The sequence below is a fragment of the Bos taurus genome, chromosome 3, assembly GCF_002263795.3.
Source record: "Bos taurus isolate L1 Dominette 01449 registration number 42190680 breed Hereford chromosome 3, ARS-UCD2.0, whole genome shotgun sequence".
Taxonomy (NCBI): domain Eukaryota; kingdom Metazoa; phylum Chordata; class Mammalia; order Artiodactyla; family Bovidae; genus Bos; species Bos taurus.
The window spans coordinates 5,996,050-6,014,051 of NC_037330.1; the positions used below are offsets into that span (position 1 = coordinate 5,996,050).

Here is an 18,002-nt window from a genome sequence, read left to right on the forward strand (position 1 = left end):
GCTCACTTTCCTCTAAAACTATTTCATGAGTGTCTTCTTAAAATGTAATGCTCAAACTGAACATAATACTCCAGATATGGTCTGATTACGGTGGAATATCAATATAGTTGGCAACAGTCACTGCTGATCTAATGCTACTATAACACTTACTGACAAACATATGTGTGTGTGTGTGCGTCTGATTCTGAGTCCCAGAACTTTTTCAACATAGCCCACTTCTCCACGACTTCTTACATGACTTTGTAGTCCACAAGCCAGGACTTCTCCATGCTCTTTTTACATAACTTAATTATTGAACCTTAAGGATTTGTATTTCCTATGATTGAATTTCCCATTATTCCTATTTCATACTATTGAATTTCATAATTTGCATTTCCTATTATTGAATTTCATAATTCCAGACTTTCCTTCTATCAGATCAGTTCAGTTCAGTTCAGTTGCTCAGTCATGTCCGACTCTTTGCAATCCCATGAATTACAGCATGCCAGGCCTCCCTGTCCACCACCAACTCCGGGAGATCACCCAAACTTATGTGCATCAAGTCAGTGATGTCATCCAACCATCTCATCCTCTGTCCTCCCTTTCTCCTCCTGCCCCCAATCCCTCCCAGCATCAGGGTCTTTTCCAATGAGTCAACCCTTTGCATGAGGTGGCCAAAGTATTGGAGTTTCAGCCTCACCATCAGTCCTTCCAATGAACACCCAGGACTGATCTCCTTTAGGATGGACTGGTTGGATCTCCTTGCAGTCCAAGGGACTCTCAAGAGTCTTCTCCAACACCACAGTTCAAAAGCATCAATTCTTCGGCGCTCAGCTTTATTCACAGTCCAACTCTTACTGTCAGAATCTTTTTGTATCCAGATTCTGATACCTCACATGTTATATGTCCCTTTTACCATTAATATGCATTCTGTATTTTCATCTAAGTCACAGATTTAAAAATCATTGCCCAAAGACTGCAGAAAAAGTCATTTTTCCAAAACAAATTATTAATATATCTGGATCAGAGATTATTCCAATAGAGAAAGAGGTGCAAAATACAATATCTTCATAATTATTATCACACATCTCTCCCTTCTAAAGTCTTGAGCACTTTGCTATCAGGTTAATCTGCATAGAACAACAAATGCATCAGGTAACATCTTTACAAAAATAATTACTTGCTCTACCCATCCCATCAAATTCAAATGTTTCTGCTTGGCTTTGAAAAACTTCCACAATTTAATAACCTAATCAATTTTCTGTTACAAGTTAGTCTCCTCCAGGACATTTCCCAAACTTCCAATGTTTCCCTTTGAAACCACCTCTCCTATCTAACTTCTATCTTTCTTTGATAGTACAATTTCAGTTCCAATTTATTCACGAGTGTGTGGAGAGAAGGAGGGAGAATGGAACAAGGAGGAGAGGGAGAGAAAAAGATAGGTGGAGAGGCCTTCCAATCCAGTTTGAGCTCTCTGGTAAGATAAAGTATGCTAAGTCACTTCAGTCGTGTCCGACTCTGTGCGTCCCCGTAGACGGCAGCCCACCAGGCTCCCCCGTCCCTGGGATTCTCCAGGCAAGAACACTGGAGTGGGTTGCCATTTCCTTCTCCAATGCATGAAAGTGAAAAGTGAAGTCGCTCAGTCATGTCCGACCCTCAGCAACCCCATGGACTGCAGCCTTCCAGGCTCCTCCATCCATGGGATGTTCCAGGCAAGAGTACTGGAGTGGGGTGCCATTGCCTCTCCGAGATAAAATATATAAATGACCTATTATGTAAGTGTAGCAGGCCATTTACTGCTAATCACCTCTTGGTGTCCCATTATCTGCAACACCACAAACCAGCGCACAGTAGGTTCATTTTTCTAAAATAAACTAGATCGTGGAAATCAAAGCCCCAGGGAACCGCTGCTAAACAAAGAGAAAAGAGTCCCAACCTCAAAAAATTAAGTTTCCTGAAGTTATTCAGGGAAAAATGATCGTGCCATGCACGCAAAGCGCTACATATACACCGCCCTCTTCCTCTGACTTTTGGATTAAGCATGATATTTCTAATATCACACCACAGCTTGGTCCAGTGGATCGCAAAGAACACGACCTGGCGACTGAACAACAAAAACAACATGATATATTAGCCTTTCGATTTTTGGTTTTGACTTTGGTTAAGCGATGTTTGAGTAACGGAGATTTATGACAGCATCTGGAACCCCATTATCTTCTAAATAAATCGGTTAAAAACATAGAAATACAACCTTCAACTGACCAGCTGCACCTCAAGTTTCTTCTCGAGTAATCTTTGCTGTACCAGACGGCAGACAGTCTTTTCGTAGGAAATTAGTTCAGATTGTTTTGGGGACTAAAATCTAACCAAAACGACCTATGCGCTCACCCGCACCACCCAAAGGCGGGCTTCTGCAGCCTCCTCCCCAGCGACGCGTGTAACGAAAACACTGTCAGGCCCGTGGCTCCAGAGCGAGAGAGCACACACTGTCTCCCGGTCTCCGTCCACGCGTGACTTTTTGCTCTCACCTACCGCAGCAGCCGCCCACAGGACGGCGGCGAGTCCGTGGAGCAGCTACACGCGAAATCAAAAGTCAGCAAACATCGACCGTTGTCAATTTTCAAACCAGCCGCCTCCTCCTGGAAGTCCCTCCCCGTTCCGCCCCGCCCACTTCCTGCGCTCCGATCGCTCCGGGTACCGGCTGGGCTCAATATGCTTAGAACGGTTTGGCGCTGGAGTTGCGAGAGAGAACGCTGGGCTGTAGGCGGAACTATTTTTTCGCGGAGTTGACGTCCAGTCGGAATTGGATTCTGCAGGAAGTGGCAGAGCCGCGGTTTGGGGAAGTAACCCGGCGTTGCCGCGGAATTCCCGAGGTCAGTGGACGTGTTTGGCTTTAGAGATGAAGAGCGAAAGTGAATAGAGGGTTTCTGGAGACTTAAGCTAAGCTCCGGGTAACAAATAAAGGAGCACGTGGGGCTGTCAATGGGGCAAGGTAAGTCATAGAGACTCAGAGTGGTAATAATGCTGATGTTTTTTGAACAGAGCCCCCGGGTTCTGTGTTGGATGCTTACAGGTATTATCTCTTTTCAGTTCAGTCGCTCAGTCATGTCTCTTTGCGACCCTATGGACTGCAGCACGCCAGGCTTCCCTGTCCATCACTAACTCCCCGAGCTTGCTGAAACTCATGTCCATTGAGTCGGTGATGCCATCCAACCGTCCCACCCTCTGTCGTCCTCTTCGGCCTTCAGTCTTTCCCAGCATCAGGGTCTTTTGCAACGAGTCAGTCTCTTCGCCTCAGGTGGCCAAAGTATTGGAGTTTCAGCTTCAGCATCAGTCCTTCCAATGAACACCCAGGACTGATCTCCTTTAGGATGGACTGGTTGGATCTCCTTGCAGTCCAAGGGACTCTCAAGAGTCTTCTCCAACACCACAGTTAGAAAGCATCAATTCTTCGGCTCTCAGCTTTCTTTATAGTCCAACTCTCATATCCAACTGACTACTGGAAAAACCTTAGCTTTGATTAGACAGACCTTTGTCAGAAAAGTAATGTCTCTGCTTTTTAATATATTGTCTAGGTTGGTCATAGCTTTTCTTCCAAGGAACAAGTTTCTTTTAATTTCATGGCTGCAGTCACCATCTCCAGTGATTTTGGAGCCTCCAAAAGTAAAAAGTCTGTCACTGTTTCCATTGTTTCCCCATCTATTTGCCATGAAGTGATGGGGCCGGATGCCATGAAGTGATGGGGCCGGATGCCATGAAGTGATGGGGCCGGATGCCATGATCTTCGTTTTTTTAATGTTGAGTTTTAAGCCAGCTTTTCACTCTCTCCTCTTTCACTTTCATCAAGAGGCTTTTTAGTTCCTCTTCACTTTCTGCCATAAGGGTGGTGGTGTCTGCATATCTAAGATTAATGATATTTCTCCCGGCAATCCTGATTCCAGCTTGTGCTTCATCCAGCTCTGCATTTCACATGATGTACTCTGCATATAAGTTAAATAAACAGGGTGACAGTATACAGCCTTAACGTATTTCTTTCCCAATTTGGAACCAGTCTGTTCCATGTCCCGTTCTAACTGTTGCTTCCTGACTTGCATACAGATTTCTCAGGAGGCAGATAAGGTGGTCTGGTATTCCCATCTCTTAAAGAATTTTCCACAGTTTTTTGTGATCCACAATATCTCTTTTAGGATTCATTAAAAAGGGAAAAGGGGCTAATAGATACCATCATCAACTTAGGGATTAATTCAGGGAAATTATGCCACCGAAAGCTATGTGCAGAAGTTCGTGCGTGCATGCTAAGTCACTTCAGTTGTGTCCAACTCTTTGTGACCCTATGGACTATAGCCCACCAGGATCCTCTGTCCATGGGATTTTCCAGGCAAGAATAATGGAGTGGGTTGCTAGTTCCTAGTCCCATGTGGGTAGAATCCTGGTCTTCTGCCTCCCTTCTTTCATGCTGCCACAAGAGCCAGACACTGCCAATGCCTTCCAACTGTTCCCTGAACACACATGTACCTGAGTGAGTTGGATTCTTTAGTTGATGCCTGAACGAGGGGCAGGCACCTCATACCTAGTCACAAATCAAGGCCTTGCAGCAGAAGATGGGACGATAGGATGGCCTAGTTGTCCGGGAGAGTGGGGGACAACCATTTAGTTTCATTATGTATTGGGACACTGGAAGATGTAATAGAACTTGCATCTTATTGCAGGGTACAGTATTAATTAGTGAGGGTGATGTACTGGTTGGGACGTCTGCACTGAATCAAGTGAAAAATAATGCTGGAAAGATTGTATTGACAATAGACACAAATTCTGGTACTTTGTTGTATGGGGGAGTAGAGGCTCTACCTATTAATACAGAAATTTATGCTAATTTGAAGTAAAAGTCCATTTCATATTCAGTAGTTTAGGGCTTTCTTTTCCCCTTTCTATGTCCATTTACTGATGTAATTCTCAAAAGTCTGAATCTAATAAAACTCAAAAGTTAGTTAGGAAATAGAATTTTTAAAAACATTGAGAGTCTGGAAAAAAGAGACCTTTCTCATTGGCACTTACCAAATCAAGCTGATTACTTGTGAATGCATGTAACTCCACTAGGCCATATCTTCTTAGAAACAGAGAAAAGGAATATAGACAGCAGTAATATAGATAGCAGAATACAGACAGCTTAGCTCTTGAGTCAGAAGAAGCTGGCTTTAAATCCCTCATTACACTGCTTACCAGCTATGTGGACTCAGGCAGCTTGTTTAACCTAACTAAACTGGTTTCTGCATCTTTAAAATAGCTATAATATCTGTTTTATAGGGTGTCATGAAGGTTAGATAGATTTATTCATGTATAAAGTATTTGGCAGAATAAGTATTAATGTTACCAGTTATTTTGACTATTATTATTTATACACTGTCTTAGTAAAATATCCTGCAAATGTTAAGTGTTCAACCATTGTTAAGAGTCCAGACAAGGAAAAGTGACCTATTTGTAAACCAAAAATAGAATGAACAATATGGAGAGAGAAAAATGAGGTGAAAGAGGAGCAGAATGACGGTATTTATAGGATAATAATTGTGTATTTGAAGGATAATTTTACTGTAGATATGGCAGATTGATAGTTTATTAGAATTAAAGTTAAGAAAAAACTAATAGGTATTTATTCAGGTTGTCTTGATTATAAGGGTAGATCTAACTCTTCAACATTTAGTTGTCTGTTACTGGTCATTGTGGAGTAGAAGGCAGAACATCAGAAATACAGAAATCCCAACCTAGACTGTCTGGAGTTTTGTCATCATTCACAAAGACATTAACTACAGCAGAAAATTAGATTCCGTTACTCTTATGGCTGCAACATCTTTTTCCCCTGCACCTGTGTACCCTCACATGGTCCATATCTGCTCTTATATTTCATTTTCCCTCTCAGCCCTCCTGCCATTACCGCCCTTCCCAGCCTAGACCACATGATTTATCAATATCCAGAGACCCTGTGTTTCCTTGCCTCAGACCCCAGTGCCTGTCAAGACCTTAATGCTGAGTCTGCCCCATAAATCTCCAGCTGAGCGCCTTGGAGGAAATAACACAAAGTGACATACAGCAGATTCTTGGTCTGCAGCTTCAGCTTACTCCAGGTCTTGACACTCCTTTATCATTTGTCAGCTCCCAGTCTTATAACTTTCAGTGATAGCTACTCCTCCTTCCTCAGCTTCAACTTCTTTTTTTATTAGAAGGTGACTAGAGTTGTCTAAAAGGTATTTTTCAAGCACTTAGCACACATTCACATGTGCCTGCCATTTTTATGCCAGTTCCTTTTTTAATTCGTGTTCTTTTTCTATTATAGATTGCGCTTGAGATCCCAGATGACAGACCTGTAAAGACTGAGCAGACCTTTGACTGACAAGACGGGATGCTCAGTGAGACCATCGCAACCTGCAGCTAGGACTTCATCTTTAACTCAGGTGGTGTTCCTGCGGTAGCTAGTGCTTTTGGTTAAAAGTTTTTAAATCTCTTTTTAAGTGACAAGATTTCCAAATTGTTTCTGTTTTTTTTAGTGGGTTAGTAAGGATGAAAAATTGATTCACTTGGTCTAGTGTGGTCAGAATAGGTGAAATACTAAGACTGGGTCTCATGCCCTCCTTGCCATCAAAGACCCACTCATTTAAGGATGGAGATTTCCTAGGGGCCGCAAACGTTTCCCACAACCTTGTACCTAGTTAACTGAGAAAATTCAAGTAACATATCTTAACTTCCTGTCCACCCCACATTTATCTGCCTCTCTTATTGATCTTGGAAAATGAATAGCACCCACTCCTCCTGTGCTATTGATCAGTGCCGCTTTCTAGACCCTCTGTTACCTCTGACACCTTTGATCAGACCCTTCTTGAAACCTAAATCCCTTTGCTTCTCTCCTGTTTGTTCTCCTTATCTCATGCTTCTTAAGGGCTCTTTCTCTGCCTGTCCTTTAAATAATGTAAGTTTAAACCTTGATTTTTTTTTCTCTTTTTTTGCATGAATATTCCCCTTCAGAGTACCATATTTGCTCATTGTTTTAAGCTATTTGCTTAAGGATCCTAAAACTACTACTATACCTGACTTCTTCCTTGAGACTCAGACTTTTATTTGCCTACTAGATAGATCCATTTGGGAGGGCTCATGAGCCATTTAGATTCTAATTTATCCCTTCCTTTTATTTCAACTACCAATCTATCTCACCGTTGCCTCCAACCCTCACCTACATCCCCCAATTTGTCTTTTCAGTAGCAGCCGGAATGATCAGTCTTAAATGTAAATCTGACCATTTTACTGGTCTGTTTCAATGTCTGCAACCCCCCCCCGCCCCTGCCACCACCACCATCACCTACAAGATAAAGTCTACCTCCATAGCCTGTATCCTAGGACCTCCGTAATCTCACCACTGTTTATGTTTCCACTATCATCTTCCATCACACCCACTTCCCATTCATAACACTGTTTTATACTTACAGAACTTTCATATTATCATTGACACTGTCTGGACTGTCTTGATTTTCTTTGTCTAACTCTTACTTTCTTTACTTATTTTTCAGATGTCTTCTAAAAAGCCTTTCCCTAATCCACAGACTGAGCTAGTTGACTTTCCTTCTGACTTTCTGAGTGTTGGTTGATTTATCCAGAAAATACTTAGCCTCTTATTTTGTGCCAAAGACTGAGCTAGATATGGAAATATAATAATGAACACGTACATGTAAAAATCAATCTAATAATTGACATGACAAAGCTTATATTCTCATAGGGAAGGGAAACTCGAATTTTAAAAATGTAGTTCAGTCTGAATGGTTCCATGCTTGTGAATAGATAGGAATTAGCTAGATTAAAGGCTGGAGGGCAAGAGAGAGATAACTGTAAAGGCCCAGACATGAGAGGAGAGCATAGTCCAGGAACAGAGATTCTAGATGCAGGGGAAGTAAACAGGCCCAGATCATGAGAAGTATTGCTGATAATATTAAGGCATTTGACCTTCTTCCTAAAGATAATAGTAAGTTTGAAGGGTTTCAACATGATTAAGTTTGTATTTTAGGTAATGACTCTGGGAACTGTGAGAAAATGGAATTGAGTGGCAAGACTAATGGAAGGAAAACCAGTTAGGCCATCGTTGTGGTGATTCAAGGAAGAGAAGATATCAGCCTGTACTAGGGCATTGCCAGTGTGATGGAAATATAAACCCAGAGGAATTCAGGAAGTAGAACTGGCAAGATTAGACAACTGAATTGGAAGGGCAGAGGTGAGAGAAATAAAGGGTAGAATTCCACAAACAAGTTTTAGTGAAGACCCTATTTGCTATCATATGTTCACAGCCCGGAAGCCCTTAGACATTGTAGATGCTTGATAGATATCTGCTGAGTGAGAGTTTTCTGGCTTGAGCCTAGATAAATGAAATGCCATTTTTTGATTTAGGAAATGTAGAGGTGAACTCATTGGGGGAGGTGGCTGATGATTGAGTTTTGGATGTGTCTAGCTCAAGATGCGGAGAAGGCAATGGCACCCCACTCCAGTACTCTTGCCTGGAAAATCCCATGGATGGAGGAGCCTGGTAGGCTGCAGTCCATGGGATCGCAAAGAATCGGACACGACTTCACTTTTCACTTTTCACTTTCATGCGTTGAACCCACTCCAGTGTTCTCGCCTGAAGAATCCCAGGGACGGGGGAGCCTGGTGGGCTGCCGTGTATGGGGTCACACAGAGTCGGACATGACTTAGCAGCAGCAGCTCAAGATGCCTGTGGGAGATACACCTGAAAATGACAGATACAATGCAATTGGGAGAAATCTCAGACATATTCTTTGTATACTTTAAAAAAATAAAGGTTTATATTTTGTTGAAATGATCTGTTTTGTGTCTGTCTCCATTACTCCACAGGACTAATTCTTTTTTTTTTTTTAACTTATTTTTCAATTGGAGGAAGATTGCTTTACAATGTTGTTAGTTTCTACTGTACAACAACTTGAATCAGCCATAATTATATATATATATCACCTCCTTGGGCCTCCCTCCACCCCACGCCACCGCCACCCCCACCCCGCCCCTTCAGGTTGTCACAAAGCAGCGAGGGCTGATTCTGAATGACTTGATTCCCTAGCACCTTACACCATGTCTGGCACAAACAGGGCACCCAGGCGTTGTTGAACTACTCCTTTTTAAACATGGTACGTCTAACAGGAGAAATTAATAGTAGTAGTCTCTGAGGAGGGAGACTGGGGCTCAAAAGATTTTATTGTATGTATTTTGGTTCTTCTTGCTTTTTCCCTCATTTGCTTATATTTCCTATGAAAAATAAAAATGATGAAAAAGAAGTGCTCAATTTGTATGAACTTTAAGCTGAAAACAATACTCCACTTATGATCTGATACAGAGTAGAATATTAATGCTATATGAAGTCATACTGTTAATAGCATTTTTTGACCACATTATCAACTTGTTTACAAATTTGATGATCGTATCATTGTTGCTGTTGTTCAGTTCACTTACATAAATAATATTTATGTCTTTAAAAAAGCAAAATTATCAGCACATACTTTATATTAAGGGCATCAGGAAATCTTTGAAACTATGTATTGTGAGGTATAGTTAAAACTTAGCAAGCCAAAGGAGTATGGTACTTTTATATCTGCCTAACAGTTCATATGAGAGAAAGCAGTGTGCCTCTTTGACCTGTCAGCTAACATTTATTGTTTGCTAACATTACAGGTAGTATCCAACATGCAAAACCCTTTCTTTACAAGCGTTGGAATGTTCCTTTTACATCTTAACTGTAGTTAATTATGAATGAATACGTAATAATGCTTCTATGTCTTTTGAATTGGCATTTTAGTGTGTAGTTTTATCTAAGGTTGGGGTTCTAGGTGTACTACAGATGCACTAATATCTAGAGGTGAATTCTAGCAGCATTTTAGTTTCCACAGCACATTCACTGGGTGGCGCTGTTGTATTAATATTGACCTGACACAGTGTAGTAGAAGTTTTCATTTTCTTTTACATAAGTAAATAGAGCGGAGTGATGAACACTGAACACAGTGTTCTAGGTGGAAAAGTTAGATTCTGACTTTGTTGGCTTTAAGATACATATTTAGAGTTCAGGCTTAAGACAAACAGCATTGAATTCAAAGTAGGTGTCTGTTTTTGTATTGCCTTTTAGTCATTCCAAATCTGTTAATCTACTTCATTCCTCATCTGTGTCCATCTTTATTGGTAGATTTGGGAACTGGGCTACACATTTGAGTTACTTTAAACAGTATCTTTGTTTTGGATTCAAATGAAATTTTTAGTCTGAAACCATAAAATATATGTCCTTTCTTTGTTAATTTGTGATGAACTCTAAACCGAATGTAAGGAAGCAAAAATTTGGTATATTCTACTTTAACGTCCTAGTATCCTATCCTCAACTTTCACATAAACCTGTATTATTGTAACATAGCATAGAGAACCTTGGGCTTCCCAGGTGGCACTGGTGGTAAAGAACTGGCCTGCCAATGCAGGAGACATAAGAGTTGCTGGTTTGATCCCTGGGTTGGGAAGATCCCCTGGAGGAGGGCATGGCAACCCACTCCAGTATTCTTGCCCGGAGTATCCTATGGACAGAGGAGCCTGGTGGACTATGGTCCATAGGGTCTCAAAGAGTCAGACTCGACTGAAACAACTTAGTAGCAGCAGCAGAGAGCCTAAGAAATCAGTAGCCCATACAAATTGAATATTGATAAAAATATTTGTATAATGTGACATTTTAAAATACAATTCTTATACTGTGTGTATTTCTTATTTTGGTATTGTAATATCCTATAGTGCTAACAGTTATTTCAAGGAAGTTTAAGAGATTCTTGGGGGAGGAGGGGTAGGAAATGTGAACACTTATGTTAAAATTAATTGCTTATAACAGATTTTGGAAAAGGAGGTTAAAAAAAATAGGACCAATAATGACAGTATCAGAAAACTCTGGAGATAACTAGCTTTTTTGTCAGAGTTTTAGTGTCACATTGTCATTCCAATAGATTCTTTTATGCTAGTGACTTCTGTTATCTAGAGTAAATCTTCTAGTATGGACTTTATTTAATGAACTCTTAGAAGGAAATCACTTCTAAGTTCTCAACATCTTCTTTCCATAGCCCCTAATCTTACTTCTCTCAAAAAGAGGCTGTATCTGTGTGTTTTATCAAAACATTTCTACATAAGTACCAGGTAAGAGTATCTAATTTCGCCATTAGTATTTGAAAAAATTACTCTTCAGTTTTCACTGACTGTTAAGCAGGCAACTGATAAACAAATTGACCAGGTAAATTCAAAATTGATACCTGAATGTTGTCCTAGGATAACCCATTAAGACAATTTCCATTTATATACCTTTTGCATACAGCATTTAAATAATACTAGTTCACGTTCATAGAAGGTATTCTAGGTGCTAGGTCCATGTATTTTCTCATTAATTCTCAGAACTGCATGAAGTACTTTCCATTCCCATTTTTCAGATGTAAAACCAAAAACTTCAGTCACTTAAGAAAACTTAAACAATTTGTTTATAGTCATACATCTAGAAAAAGAGCCAAACTTTGAACCCATGCAGGCTAACAGTGGAAGCTATCTTTAGCTACTCTACTATACTGCCTAATCTCAAACCCTTACACCTGGTAGGGGCAGTGTTAATTTTGTAACAGACCCCTTCTTGTGTTCCTCAGATTGTGTCCCTGGGTTTACCAGCCTTTACCACCTCCCTACAATACTCACACACAAAAACCAGTGTTGTTTCTGACACTATCTACTTGGCAATGCTGCCAAAGCCCACAAGTTAACAGGGAGCTCTCTCTCACAAGACTGCTGCCGCTTCAGCGGCCAGTTACAAGTCCCACATTGTCATCTGTACTTCTAACTGATGGACTATAAATTGGAGTTACCACAGTTCCCTCCTCAGGTGTCAGTAATTTGCTAGAAAGACTCAGAACTCGGGGAAACAAGTCTACTGGTTTGTTACATAATAAAGGATATAAAGGAGTAGCTGGGTGTGAGGTACATACGGCAAGGTCTGGAAGGGCCCCAAGCACAAGAGCTTCTATCTCCATTGAGTTGGGGTGCTCCCTGGCACGTGGATGTGTTCATCAACCCAGAAGCTTTCTGAACCCCATACTTTCATTCTGCAGACATGATTGATTACTAACTCAGTCTCGAGCCTCTCGCCTCTGGCCCCTCCAAAGAATGGGGATTGCAGCTGAAGTTTCCAAGCTTCTAATCATGGCTTGATCTTTCTGGTGATCAGCCTTCATCCTGAAGTTATCCAGGAGCTCACAATAAATTGCCTCAGAGCAAAAGATGCTCGGATTACCCAAGGTGTTTAGGTGCTCTGTTAGGAACTAGGGTGAAAGACCAATTACTAGAACAAAAGATATTCCTAGCACCTTTAGCAAATTACAAAAGTTTTAGCGGCGCTGGCCAGGAGCCAGGGCCTAAAGTCAAATTTTCTATTATATCACAATAGCACCGTGAGAAACTACAATGTCCTTTTATCTGCTCGTGTTTAGACTCATTATTCCAGTACTAGTGTGTTTCTCACATCATCCAGTCCACTTTTCTTATTCAACTTAATCTTCCACTACATGTGTTTTATTTAAGTGTAGTTAATTTATAATGTGTTAATTTCTACTGTACAGCAAAATGACTCAGTTGTACATATATGTGTGTTTGTGTATATATATATACACATTCATATATACACTTTCGTTTTTATATTCTTTTCCTTTATGGGTTATCCCAAGACGTTGGTCTCTATGCTATGCAGTGGGACCTTGTTGTCCATCCATTCATATGTAATAGTTTGCAGCTGCTGACTCCAAACTTCCATTCCATCGCTCCCCCACTTCTTGGACCCGGCCTCCCCCTTGGCAACCACAAGTCTGTTCTCTTATGTCTGTGAGTCTTTTCTGTCTTTTACAGTCTTTTAAAGCATACCCTCTGTTCTCATCAGACTGGTCTCCTCACCATAATCCCAGCTCCCATCACCGTCAGCCCTCAGTAGCCTATTTCCACCCTGGTGTATTTTGTTCCTTTTCTATTTAGGGTTCTCTTTCCTCTGTTTCCTGTCTAGCCAAATTGAATTCAGCTATCACTTCTTTCACCCATCCTTCACTTCCTGCTCTAGTCCACACAGATCTCTCTTTTGTTTGTTTTCCTAGTATGTACCACATAGTAACTTACCATGTTATAAGTTCTTGGATAAGTTCTTCCATACAGGTAAATTTGATTATCTTAATTAAATTGCAAGTACTCTTAAAGTCCTAAAATTACTCTCAAGTCCTAAAATTTCTTCTTTATACATCCTATAATAGTGAACTCCAGTTGGTCTATAACTATAGTCTGACCCATGGACCTATTTAGATCCCTGATAAAGTTTTATCATTTTTAATGAGAAAAATAATACAATGTAGTGAGTTTCTCATAAAGCTAGATTTATTTGGTTTAAAAATTAGCTTAATATTACATCATGTCTTTTCTATACTTTTTGCATTGAATTATCATTTTTTCCTAAGGTGACTGTAATAATAGATGGCTGTTTTCCAAATGTTCCTGTTTGTCAAAGTACATAATTGTTAGTCCTGTGTCAGTACCTCACTTTTCTTGTACTGCTTCAGATAATCCAAAAGTCAGAGCATTACTGCCATCACTGCCATGATTTAGTTACTTTAATTCATGTCGCACAGCTCATTTATTCAAGAAGTTTCAGTTGAGTACCAACTCAATTTAAAATGCATTAAATATTAAACACATTGAGAACATACTGGTAAACACTGAAATGAGGAGAGATTCTTTTTATTCAGTTGTTGTCTGGCAGACCGTGTTCTCTGGTAAAGTGATCTGAACTGAACGTTAAGAATCACTCTGACAGAGAAATTTTTTTTTTTTTTTAATGTAGTTCAGTAGTCAAGATCATTTGTGATGGTGAACTTGTTTGAAATTCAAATTTTTGAACCCCTGCCCCCAGACCCACAGAATCAGGATCTCTGGGTTTAAGAATTTTAGCATCTTAAAGTCATTTCCCCAAGTCATTCTGATGCAGTTCATTAGAGTTAAGAACAACTGCTAACCTAGCAGACTAATTATAGATCTAGATTCAGGACCCAGTTCTGCCAGTTACTAGTCATCATTTTTTGGGGAAAGTTTCTTAACATCTACAAATCTCAGCTGTTCTAGAAAATATGGTTAATAAGTCTGCTGAGATGAGGACTAAGTGAGAGAGTGACTATAAGGTAGTGGTCCAATGAGTATGGTCAATAAATACTAGTTAACTTCCTTTCCTTCCTTTGAAATTCCTTTACACTTTGATGAGTAGAATAGTTTCTGATAATTTATTTGACATTACTCTGACTGCAACCAGTTGTGTGTTACTAATTTTTTTTTAATCTTTTTTTCTTATTGCTGTTGAAGCCAAGGTCATCCTACTTGTCATTAAGGAGCAGGAATACAGTACTTTCTTAATCCCCAGTTTCCTGCTGCTCCTTTTCTTACCAGCAAGTAACCAAATGGACTAGAAAACATTTGGGTGTTGGTTTCTGTCTGGGGAAATTCTCCTTAACTCACATTCACAATACTTCTGACACCAGATGTGGGGGAAAGAGGGTGCTCAGAGAGGGAGTGCAGTTTCCATCAAGCAATTATTCAACAACCAGCTGGGTGTCCCACAGTTCTGTTCAGTTCTGATACTGTCCACCTGGAGTTCGCATCAGATCCCACAAGTTAAGAAATTGAGTCCACAAGCCTGCCCCCATTTCAGATGTCAATCACGATGTCTAGGTTGTTGTTGCCTGGAAAATCCCATGGACGGAGGAGCCTGCTGGGCTGCAGTCCACGGGGCTTCTAAGAGTCGTATAGGGCTGAGCGACTTCACTTTCGCTTTTCACCTTCATGTATTGGAGAAGGAAATGGCAACCCACTGCAGTGTCCTTGCCTGGAGAATCCCAGGGACGGGGGAGCCTGGTGGGCTGCCGTCTATGGGGTCGCACAGAGTCGGACACGACTGAGGCGACTTAGCAGCAGCAGCAACAGCAGGTTGTTACCTGTACTTCTGACCCATCACCTATAAACCAGGGCTTCTGTGACCCCTCCTTGGGTTTGATAATTTTCTAGAATGGCACACCGAACTCAGGGACATTCTTACTTGTGTTTACCAGTTTATTATAAAGGATATAATAAAGGATACGGATGAACAGTCAGCTGAAGAGATACATAAGATGAGATCCAGAAGGGTCCTGAGCATAGGAGTTTCTGTCCTTGTGGAGCGGAGGTGTCCTAGCCTCCTAGATGGACTTTCCTGGTGGCTCAGATGGTAAAGCGTCTGCCTACAACGCCAGAGATTCGTGGGGTCCAAAGAGTCCATGGGGTCGCGAAGAGTCGCACATGACTGAACGACTTCACTTTCACTTTTTCACCCTCCCAGATGTGCTCACCAACCCAGAAGCTCTCTGAACACCATACTGTTGGGATTTTTATCACGGCTTCATCATGTAGGCGTGATTAATCATTAACTCGGTGTCTAACCTTTCTTCCCTTGCCAGAGAATGGGGTTTGGAATTAAAAGTCCCAAGCTTCTAGTCATGGCTTGCTCTTACTGGGGACCAGCCCTCTTGGACGCTATCCAGGAGCCCACCAAGACGGCCTCATTTGAACAAAAGACACACTCCTATACCCAGAAAATTCCAAGGAATTTAGGAGCTCTGTGTCAGAACTAGGGTCAAAGACCGAACATGAGAACAGAAGATGCTCCTAGTGCTTTTATCACTTAAGAAACCCTTAAATTATAAAGGTTTTAAGAACACTGTTCCAGGAAGCAAGGGCATTGTTTCTATTATTTCAGTTTCCTACTCAATAAAACAGGAACTTATTCTAGATAATTTAATAGATTCTTCCTGCTTAAATAAAAAAGACAAAATTTTTAAATTTTCATTTCATAAATAAAAACTAAGAAGTCTTTATTAAGTTCTCCAATGTAAAATCCTAATGTAAAATGCTAGACTTAGATTGGAAAAAACTTTTATTTCAGGGAAAATAAAGGATATACTAGAGTCAATTTTTATATAAATGATGACATCTCTGGCTCAGAAAGAAGATGCATTAGGGAGAGATAGCAGGGGCTAGAGAGTGGGAAAACCACACTTTGAGTAGCCTAGTCATATCAAAATCCCATAGCTCTTTCCTCTGTTTTACTGTTACCTCTTATAGGAGTTGCTCCTAAATATGAGATGAGTTCTTTTGTATATGAATTCAGAAATTGAAAGATTAGAAAAAAGGCATTTTATATTATTAAATAATTTGCTAGGTCTGCTATAACAAGTACCTCAAACTTGGTATCTTTAGCAACCAGAAATTCATCATCTCATAGTTCTGAAGACTACAAGTTCAAGATTTGTAAGCAAACAAGGCCATCACTGAACTCAAGCTTGGCTGCTTCCCAACTGAAAGTCCAGCATTCAAGAGACAAGTGTTGGTGGAAAAGGCAAAGTCATTTTATTCAGAAGACCAAAAATCTAGAAGGTTGGTGGACTAATGTCCTAAGACCACCTCCAAGTTTCAGGTTGGAAGACAAAGGTTTTGAAGACAAGTGTGAGGGAAGGGGCTGCAGAGGCCATGAAGGGCTTGTGCACAATTCTCAGGCTGGTTGACATCAAAGTGAAGTTTTGAGCATTGTCGACATTTTGGTTTCAACCAATCTGGGGTCTACATGGTTGAAGTCAACAGTTTTCATCTGATGGAAGTCTGCTTCCTGTAAAAACAACTAGTACTTTATCTATCTATATCTTTCAGGGAACTGGGAGTTGAGTGACTCTGCCACTGTGGCTGGTTTATAGTCTAAATTGTTACCAGTTTCCTAGCCCAACAGCTATTCATTTTTACATCTTCCGATTTCCTGCTCATTAACTCTTGAGCCAACATTTGCAGAATCAGGGGAGGCCTGGAACACTAAAGCAAAGCCTTTCATTTCAAAGGACAGGGATATAGGAGCTTGTATGCAGTTTCAGTCTCCCTTTTACTTGATACTCCTCAATCTTGAGGGGAACAGGATTAGGACAAGAAAGGGAATGCGATTTTGCATAGAGGGGTTAACTATAAACTCTGCAGAGGAAACAAAGTTTGGGGTTTTGGTCTCGGGGGCATTTGGTCTCAGATTAAGGTGTCGACAGAGTTGGTTCCTTCTGAGGGTTCTGAGGAAGAATCTGTTCCATGCCTCTCCCCTAGCTTATGACAGGTTGCTGGCAATTTTTGGTGTTCCTTGGTTTGCAAATATACCACATGACATCCTCACTATTTTGTATCTGTGTCCAAATTTCTCATAAGGACACCAGTCATATTGCATCACCCAAATGACCTCATTTTAACTTGATGACTTCTATAAAGACCCTATTTCCAAATAAGGTCAAATTCTGAGATTCGGGGGCTTAGGACTTCAGCATATTTCTTATGGAGGGTGTAATTCAATCCGTAAAACATGATTCACAACACCCTTCCTGAACAGGATCTATAAATAGCCTGAGGGTTCAAACCAGGACAAGTGTGCATGCTTTCCTCAGAGCAAAATGCAATCCCTTTTTGTACCTCCTTTTAAAATTGAGTACTAATTTATTATTTTTGTATTGACTAATGTCCTTTGAGTGCAACATGCTCAGTTTATGTGTTTCATTTTATTTTTCTTAGAAACAGAACTCTTAAAAAGCACTGTCTGAATATCTTCAAAGGGAACAAGCAAAGGTAATTGAATTGGTGGCACTTTGAGTCTTGTCATAGAGAAAAGTAGGTTTCATTCAAAAGACCATAGACGGCTATCCTAATTTACTGAGGACTGACAGTGTCCCTGAATTCTAAAACTGTGCACTTAGTGAATTGTTGTTTTTATTGTTGCTAAGTTGTGTCTGACTCTTTTGCAACCCCATGGACTGTAGCCCACTAGGGTCCTCTGTCCATGGGATTTCCCAGGCAAGAATACTGGAGTGGGTTGCCATTTTCTTCCCCAGGGAATCTTCCTTAGCCAG

At 40.6% G+C, this 18,002-nt stretch overlaps 1 protein-coding gene and 1 long non-coding RNA gene across 7 annotated transcripts in view; one reads left to right on the top strand and one right to left on the bottom strand.

Moving 5' to 3' along the window:
* The window catches only part of NUF2 (NUF2 component of NDC80 kinetochore complex), a 38,318-nt gene extending 35,679 nt beyond the window's left edge, over positions 1 to 2,639 (bottom strand). For 2 of the 5 annotated variants that reach the window (XM_005203505.5, XM_010802758.4), the window contains exon 1: positions 2,508 to 2,620. The gene's annotated coding sequence lies outside the window, so the exon portion shown is untranslated. The other 3 variants (XM_005203504.5, XM_024988948.2, NM_001099011.1) reach the window with 3 other exon arrangements.
* Positions 2,640 to 2,793: 154 nt separating this feature from the next.
* On the top strand, positions 2,794 to 8,830 carry LOC104970589 (uncharacterized). 2 transcript variants are annotated; one of them, NR_182432.1, is made up of 3 exons: positions 2,794 to 2,971; positions 6,308 to 6,425; positions 8,621 to 8,830. It is a non-coding gene; the product is annotated as an uncharacterized lncRNA (long non-coding RNA). The 2 variants fall into 2 exon arrangements; NR_182431.1 differs by having other exon boundaries at positions 6,308 to 8,830.
* The last annotated feature ends 9,172 nt before the right edge of the window (positions 8,831 to 18,002 follow it).